Source organism: Rattus norvegicus, chromosome 18, assembly GCF_036323735.1.
Source record: "Rattus norvegicus strain BN/NHsdMcwi chromosome 18, GRCr8, whole genome shotgun sequence".
Lineage (NCBI taxonomy): Eukaryota > Metazoa > Chordata > Mammalia > Rodentia > Muridae > Rattus > Rattus norvegicus.
In genome coordinates, this window is record NC_086036.1 from 70115326 (window position 1) to 70124726 (window position 9401).

At 44.0% G+C, this 9401-nt stretch overlaps 1 pseudogene; it reads right to left on the reverse strand.

The window, feature by feature from the left end:
- Positions 1 to 3341: 3341 nt before the first annotated feature.
- Positions 3342 to 9165, reverse strand: Rps17-ps3 (ribosomal protein S17, pseudogene 3; annotated as a pseudogene).
- Positions 9166 to 9401: the final 236 nt, after the last annotated feature.

Genomic DNA, 9401 nt, shown 5'->3' on the forward strand with positions numbered 1-9401 from the left:
TGAACTCAGCATTCTTCCTTCCTGAACCCGAGGAGCAGCCAACTCATCGCTACACACAGGTCATTGGCCACCTGCAATAAGGATGGTCTGGCCTTCAAAGCCAGCCCCCCAGCAAGGCAGATGCAATCTTGTATACAGATAGGAGCAGCTACATACAAGATAGGTTCAGGGAGTGTGGAGTGGCTATGTTGATAGTGAGGTAATTGGGGCCCAGCCCCTGCTCCCAGAATGATGAATCCAAGACTATTTATAATTAGTAAGTAATAATAAATATAGTATTTAATGATTTTAATAAATTACTAAATTGTCAATAACTGATAATTTAATTAATAATAACTATTAATAAATGCTTAGGCTACAAGCTTTGGCTCATTCCTCAACTATCTCACAACTTATTTGACTCATTTGAAATATTCTATGTCTTTCATATGGTTAGTAACTGCAGCTTTATGCATCCTCAGCTTCATGCATCCAAGTCTGGGGCGAATCTCCTCCTAATTCTATCCTAAGTTCAACTACCTGCTGACTTACATCAAAATTCCTACATGAATCTCCTCTTCATTCTATTCTGAGTTCCTATATGTGGCTGATGACCTCTGCTTAGTTTCTATGCTTTTGACCTCCTCTATGTTCTGGGGCAAATCTTTGTACCTCTTCCTTTTTCCCAGAATCCTATCTCTTCCTGCCAGTGTTCCACCTCCTCTTTCCTGCCTCAGCTCATTGGTCATAGACATTTTTATTGACAGGTGTTGCTCATGAGAGAGTCTGTCTACAGGAGAGGGTTGTGCAATCAATGTTCATACGGATAGCTGGCATGCCCTCACCATTGCACACTTCCATAGTGCTTTGTATCAGGAGTGACCTACTTACATGTGGAGAGCTTTTGGTGCCACTTCTAGGAAACTGGCAAGACTATTCGACATTGGGCTAGGACAAGAAAGTAAGCTCAAGAAAACTACAACCAAGGAATGTATTCCTTGTATCTTGACCATCTCAATTGGTCCCTAGAAACAGTGACCAGGGGACTTTGTTTATGCCTTGTTCATTCCTTGACTACTTTATTTATGCTTTAGAACTGGCCATATTCTTTGCATGTATCTAGAATGATATAAAAACAGACTGGAAAAAAAAATTTAACCCACTTCAGCACTTGCTGAAGTCACACTACGGTATTGTCTAATTATATTATTTTTTTCTTTAATCCTCACTCTCTCCCTCAAGACCCTGTTGACTGATTGAGCTAGCTTGGCCAGTTACCTCAGCTGGAAAAGAGATTAAGAACAAAGAAGAAATGTCTGCCCTCCTGGCAGTCATTTGGCTTTCTGAAAAGCTTGCTTTTATCCATTGTCCTGGACATCAGAAAAGGATCTCAGCTGAAGCTTGAGGCAATAGGCTTAGAGATGCCATGGTCAAAAGAGCTGCCAAAGAAGTGGGGCCATGCCAGGTGCTAGAGCCTCCCAAGACCCTTGCCCTCCTGCCCAAGCCAGACCAATTAGAACATCCTGAAAACACTAGCAAAGAGGAGAAATGGACCCGCCAGCAAGAAACCACCAGGGTAGAAGATTGATGGAGTTTGCCCAAAGGGTACCCCATCCTACCAAAGCCCTAAAGTCATCTCTTCTCTCTCAAATCCAACAAAGTACCCATCTGGAATCAACTAAGCTAAAAGGAATAATTAGGGAGAGGGTTTTTCTGCTTCATTAAGATGAGATGATGGGATAGATTAATCACTAATGTGTCATCTGCATTCAGGTAAACCCAAAAGGCAGTAAGATTGACACTCATGGGCATCCGAGAAAGAGGACTTGGCCCTCAGGAGCCCTGGGACAGACTTTGTTAAGGCTAATCCAGCAAGGTTTGGCTACTGGTATTTATTGGAATTTGTAGATGGAATTTGTTCAGGAAGGGTAGAGGCTTTTCCTACTAGTCAGAAACAGCTAATGTGTCACTAAGAAATTTTTCATGGAGATTACCTCATGACTCATGCATGTCCCTTCCTCCTTGGAGTCTGACAATGGCCTGGATTTCATGCTCAAGGTGTCACAACAGGTGGCTAAAACTCTAAGAACACATTGGAAACTCCATTGTGCCTATAGACCCCAAAGTTTAGAACAAATGAAAGAGCTAACACAACTATAAAGGAAACATTTCTTTCAGTAGAAATAAAAAAGCAGGAGGAATTGGTTCCCATGCATACCCTGGTGGTCACACTCTTTCGCTAGTTCTGTCTCCAGTGGGCCATTGGAAATAATGCTAATTTATCTCAGTGGCTCTGTGCTGCCCTCATCTACTTTCTAAACTGATGTCCATGAGCCATTCCAACCCTGCACCCTGTCAGGCCACCCGCTCTCACTCACAGCTCTCTTGGCTAGTTTCCACCACGTTAGATATACACATCCCAATTCCATGGCAGGCCTGGTACAGCCTGCCACCATACACTCTCTTGAACTCAATTAAGTCAACACATGAAAGGACACATCACACAGTATCCCCCAATCCAATTGATAAGATATGATTTGCCCATCTAGACAACACAAAATCCTGTACACATCCATTCGTTAAGAATAGTCATAACAACCTGTAATATGTGCAGAGAGGAATCTTAACATCCCCTGCCATGTTCTCTCAACTCTCTCCTCTTCGATCCAGCCTCCCTAAAACTTTTCTCCTGCCCATCCTTCCTTCTTGTCGAATCAGACTTTGTTCTAGCCTGTACCTGCCTTCACCTGCATAATGACATCAATATACAAACATTGACTAAACTCGGCACAGAAACTTGAGGGGTAGACTGGGTTGATTCCTACTGTCCTTTTAATAATCAGATGCTCCCCTGGTAGAGACAAGCAAACCCCATTTGAGATAATATGCAGCTGTTTGCCTCCACTAACTCATGCAAAGGGAAGCCCATGAGCTTTGAAATGTCTAATTATTCCTTCCTTACATCACTGCAGGCCCTACAGTGGGTGCCCAGAGACATCTGTCTTTTACTGCCACCACCTCTGCCAGTTCTCACCAAGACAGCACACAGGTTCCAACCCCGAGACTTGATGTGGATCCACTGTTTGCCCAGTAGAACACAGAAACTTCTGAGAAAGGGTCAGAGCCTATTACCCTGCCCATGCCTACTGGCATTAAGGTGGCAGTGGCTGCTGCATAGATTCATCATTCTCACTTAAAAGCAACTCCAGTGGCCAAGACAAGAGTGGTAATCAGAAGGCCCTTAAAGTACCCTTTACCCCAACATCAGCTTGACATAGGAATTACCTATCACAATGATATTGTCATTGGGACTTGTGATAGGTAATTCCTATGCACGGTCCATTGAGAGCACGAACTTTGAAACCTGGGACTGGGCACTGTCTTGAACAAAATGTATTGAACATGTTTCAAAAATGGCACTATGCAACCTACATTTAGACTAGACTTTAGATGATTTCTTTAGGGCCACCATTATGGAGTCTAGGATGGTGTCACCTTTACTTTTTTTTGTTGTTGTTGTTGTTTGTTTGTTTCTTTGTATTCAGGTTTATTAAAAATATGGTACAACAGATTAATCAGCTCCATGTGGTGTTTTGGAATTCATCCCAATCATAGGCTGAGTGACCTGGAGGTTAGAGAGACTGCCAAAGTCCAGAAATTTCGGCATTTCCTTGGTGTCAGGATCTACCTCAATGATCTGATCTAGAGCTGAGAACATAATTATCTTTTCTTTTCCTCGCTTCTTCTTGCAACTTGATAGAGATACCTCTCACAGGAGCTCTCTGAATCTGCTTTATCAGATGTGTGAAATAGCCGGCTATCTTGTTTTGAAGATTTTTGCTGGGAATGATGGTGATCTCTTCCCACAGGTGCTTATTAGTGTGGAAATCATTACTCAGGCGCATGTAGTACTTCTACATGATGACCCAGGCTGCCTTCTTCACAGTGTAGGTGCGAATGATGTGACCCATGTTGATGGGTGTATTGGCTGGCTTTGTGTGTCAACTTGACACAAGCTGGAGTTATCACAGAGAAAGGAGCCTCAGTTGAGGAAATGCCTTCATGAGACCCAGCTGTAAGGCATTTTCTCAATTAGTGATCAAGTGGTGAGGACCCAGTCCATTGTGGGAGGGGCTGTTCCTGAGCTGGTAGTCTTGGGTTCTATAGGAGAGCAAGTTGAGCAAACCAGGAGAAGCAAGCCAGTAAATAACATCCTTCCATGGCCTCTGCATCAGCTCCTGCTTCCTGACTTTCTTGAGTTTCAATACTGACTTCCAATGGTGATGAACAGCAACATGAAGATATAAGCTAAATAAACCCTTTCCTCCCCAACATGCTTCTTGGTCCTGATGTTTGTGCAGGAATAGAAACTCTGACTAATATAAATTGGTACCAGGAGTGGGGTATTCCTTTGACAACCTGACCAAATTTTGGGGAAGACTGTGGAAGGACTTTGGAATATTGAGCTAGAAGAGCCATTGGGATGTTAAGAGCTCTGCGGGATGCTCTGTAGGAGCTTGTAAGATGATGTTGAGAACAGTGCAGAAGATGGAGGTTTGGCTTGTGAAATTTCAGAGGGAAGATTAAAGACTATTGTCAAGACTATTGCTATTTTGATTGTGATGATTTGGTAGTTTTGGTTAGCTGGGGCTGAAGAATCAGCTCTGATTAACAAGATACCAGAACTACTAAAGCAAACCTTTGCATTATTGGTACTATTGATGCTGGTCAGCTGGAGCTAAGAAATTAGTGGTAATTAAGAAGAGACAGGCACTGAAGTGAAATCTTCTGGGAAGTGTTTTCTAAGAGCACAAAGAAGCTGTGTTCCAGAGAAAGCCAATGTTGTACTTCGTGCTGTGGCTAGTGGGTAAGAGTCACCCAGGTGGTACTGGTTTGAAGGCATGAAGGAGTCATGAAGAGCAGCTGAGTCTGGGCACTGTGAGAGGACATGGAAGGCACATGATGAAAGTGCACCCTCAGTTGCAATTGATGGCCCAGGACTGAAGGGGTCAGGCAAAGGATTTGAGGCTTGGCACCATGAAGAGAGCCTAGGAGAGGCTATTAGTGAAGCCTAGTTGCAGTGGAAGTCAGCAGTGTTTTGAAGACGTCAGTACCATGAGATAACCACTAAGAACAGCAGCAGCAGTGGAGTACAGGCAGCTGGAGCCTAGAAGACAAGGTGTGTGCTGCGAAGGGCAGAGCTGAAGAAGGGACCCAAACCCTTGGAGAAGCCCAGATGGTCGTGAGTGGATCCCAGATATTGGACAGTTAAAGTTTGATTTTTGCTTTTGTTTATGACTGTGCCCTGATATTTTTCCCTGTTGAAGGAAGAAAGTATTTTAGTAGAGTCCACATTTAAGAGACTTTGAATTTTAAAAATACTTTGAATTTCAAAAGATATTGGATATTTTCAAGGGATTGAACTTTTAATACATAAAGACTGTGGGACTCTTAAAGTTATTCAGATCTTGGGGATGAATAAGACAGTAAGGGTTGGGGCTTAATAGTGATGTGTTTGTGTATCAAGTTGACAAGGGGTCAATTGTACTGGCTGGTTTTGTGTGTCAACTTGACACAAGCTGGAGTTATCACAGAGAAAGGAGCCTCCCTTGAGGAAATGCCTCCGTGAGACCCAGCTGTAAGGGTCTCATTTAGTGATCAAGGGGGAGGGGGCTCAGGCCACTGTGGGTGGTGCCATCCCTGGGCTGGTGGTCTTGGGTTCTATAAGAGAGCAAGCTAAGCAAGCCAGGGGAAGCAAGTCAGTAAGTAACATCCCTCCATGGCCTCTGCATCAGCTCCTGCTTCCTGACCTGCTTGAGTTCCAGTCCTGACTTCCTTTGGCGATGAACAGCAATGTGGAAGTGTAAGCTGAATAAACCCTTTCCTCCCCAACTTGCTTCTTGGTCCTGATGTTTGTGCAGGAATAGAAACCCTGATTAAGACAATGAGTCTCAGTAAAAGAGTAAATGGAAACACAAGAGAGGCCTATGAAGCAAAGGCCAGAAAGCCGTTTCCTCCAGGCTATGGCTGCATGAAGCTTCCCTGGAGTCACCTTTATGTTGACTGGGAAACCACCCTAGTTGTGGGGTCCTGTGAGTGAACAATTGTTACAGACTTTGAAGTTCTATGCGTGCCCAGACTATGTATAGTCATTTTAATTGAGAAGACAACGTAAACTCTATTTCAGGACCAGGCCTGATTTCAAAAGGAAAGCCATCAGTCTCAGGAACAAAGCCATAAAATCCCCATCTGAAGAACAACCTGGGGATAACCACAAGCACGGGGAGCTGTCTTAGTTCAGGATGGGCTATCTGTGCTGGGAAGCCTCATATGGTTTGGGTATCTCATCCTGTGGTTAAATGCTCATGACATAGGAATGCAGACCGCTCACCTGGCACAAGCCAATCAGAAGTCAACCCATGCAACCCCTCCCCCCAACACCCACCAATGAAATTTTAGATTATGTAATCTAAGGTCTCACTAAATATAGAAGAACATAGCAGCCAATCAAAATTGTACTTATGTCACCACTTTGGTTCATATCAATCATATTAGAGATTATCTAATCCTTCTGCAAAGTTCCCCTACCCTTGCATGAAAGGGGCCTAAAAGCTCCGCCCGGGTCACTATTTTTGATGAATGGTTGACCCTCTCATCCTGCTTGTTTCTGAAGAATATTACTCTTTATCTTTGGATACTATTTGAATCTCGGGTCTGCTTTCACCTATTCTTAGACTGTAACATAGAGAGGCCAATGAATACCACTGTGGTTTCTGGAGTTGTGAAGCAGTCCTTCTGCCACGGGTATAAAGACATTCCCCTTAAGAAAGCCCTTCTGAAAATTGTATGGCAGGAAAAGGTAATCCCTTTATTCTGTTTTGGCCTGGAACCACCTGGGTGCTAAGTCCTTGCTTACTGATTGAACATGGGGACATTATGCAGTATGTGCTGATTGTAGCATAGAATTTACCATCCAGCAAAAGGTGCCATTTCATTGAGCTAACCCCATTGGACTGTGTACTTTCTGTACTTTCTGGTCTATTGTCTAACGTCTAGGGGCTAAGCAACGGCCAGCTTAAAAGAGTCTCATTCTTAAGAAATGGCTGTACTAATATCAAACGGGGATCTTTCAACTGCTGGGTCTAAAATTGATCTTGAAGGACCCAAGGGGCTTTCACCAGCCCTACACCCACCTGCCTTGGGTCAAGGCTAGGCCAGGTTCCAGCTTCCCATCTCAGTTCCATTCTCTACCCACAGTTCATGGGAGGAGCAGGAACATTCTTGAAAAACCACAGAATGTACTGACTGATAGTCACTTGACTGACCCTCTGGTCCCAGATAGAGTTCAAACACATGTCATATGCTTGCTAGTCAATAGATTCAAAGGTCAATAGGCTTAGTCAATAAGTTTGTAACTGTATCCTTGCTGATGTAACCTGTACCTGTAAAAAGTATAAAAACCGCTTGTTATAGCCATTTGGGGTCACCTTCTAGTCACTGGCCACAAGGGGCTGATTGAGGGTCAGCCCCAATGCATGCGCCCAGAAAATAAACCTCTTTCATTTGCATCGAACTCCATTCTTGTGTCTCATTTGGGGTGGGGGGTGGGGGTGGAGTCTCCTGATAGTTAAGACTCACTTCGAGTTTTACAATCTCCAGATCCCTCATAGATGTCTGCTGCAGAGTTTATACAAATTGGTCTGAACTTCCTATGTCCAATTTTTGGGAAAATGTGCTCTAGCCCTTTCCTCTTTTCCTTCTCCACAACACAGCTTCAGTGACTGCTCCAGACTGGTGAAGTGGAAACTTAAGGGTTCTTTGGAAAGTCAGTTGTGTCAGATTGTGTTTGACTAAGGCAGACAGACACATGAAGGAATGTTTTGCTGAAGTGGACACAGGTTAAAAGATGTTCTGCTAAAGCAATCACGTGAAGGGACGCATGTGAAGGATGCTTCTCTGATGGCATACATGTATCAGTTCACTTTGCATGTGTTGTTGAGCTCCATTTGTTGTGACTCCATAGAGAGAAATGTATCAAAAAACTTCCAGAGAGGTTTCTGTAGCTTCTTGCTGCTTCTGTGGACTTGGGCAAATTGGCAGAATGATGTCAGCTGATACAGACTCATGTGCTGAGGCAAGGCAAATGCTGAGCAAGATCCTTGGAGGGCACATGATTTTTGGAGGGAATGGATGGTGAGAGACTGGACCTTCCTCTGACCATCTACATTCAGAGTCTCAGAAACATACTCAGCTATTAACCCAATACCTTCATAAAAGGGGGGTTTGTCATTATAACATAGCCAACAAGAGGGGTAAGTTCCGTCTTGGAAACATTTGGTATTTGGAAGGTTTTTAACATCATTGACCAGAGGGACCCACTAATTCTGATTGTTTAAGGCAGAAGGGTCACTGCAATTGGGTGACCAGAGGTAAGGTAGTTGTTGGTCTAGAGGATGGGGCTAATAGTTAATACTACTTAAGGGTTTGTTAAGACCCGATTTGGGCCTACTGCTGGTGGTGGTTGACTTCCGGGGGGCAGGTGGAGGTTGGTTGGTTGATATTGTTGTTCTCCCTATGAGTTTCAAACCCCTTCAGCTCCTTCAGTCCTTTCTATAACTCCTCCAGTGGGGACCCTGTGCTGAGTCCAATGGTTGGAGACCCTGTGCTCAGTCCAGTGGTCGGCTGTGAGCATCCACCTTTGTATTTGTCAGGTGGCAGAGCCTCTCAGGAGACAGCTATATCTTGGCATCCACAATAGTGTCTGTATATGGGAGGAATCCCCAGGTCGGGCAGTCTCTGGATGGCCTTTCCTTCAGTCTCTGCTGCACACTTTGTCTCAGTATTTCCTCCCCTGCACATTTTGTTCCCCCTTCTAAGGACTGAAGCTTTGGTCTTCCTTCTTCTTGAGCTTCATGTGGTCTGTAAATTGTATCTTGGGTATTCCGAGATTTTGGGCTAATATCTACTTATTAGTGAGTGTATAACAAGTGTGTTCTCCCAGGGACTAAACCACTAACAAAAGAGTACACATGGAGGGACCCATGGCTCTCATTTCTAGAATGTTTTTAATATTGTATTTTAATATTTTTATTGGATTTTTTAAATTTACATTTCAAATATTATCCCCTTTCCCGGTTTCCTGTCCATAAACCTCCTATCCCATCCCCCCTCTCCCTGCTTTTATGAGGGTGCTCTCCTACCCACCCCTTCCCACCTCCCCACCCTTACATTCCCCTTCACTGTGCATAGTGCCTTGGTAGAACCAAGGGCTTCTTGTCCAGCAACTTCTTGGTCACTACATTTGCAGTCTCAGCCTTACTCGGGAATGCCTCCATCCATCTGGAGAAAGTGTCCACAAATACCAGCAAATATTGGTAGCCCTACCTCCCTGGCTTGATTTCTGTAAAATGCACTTCCCAATA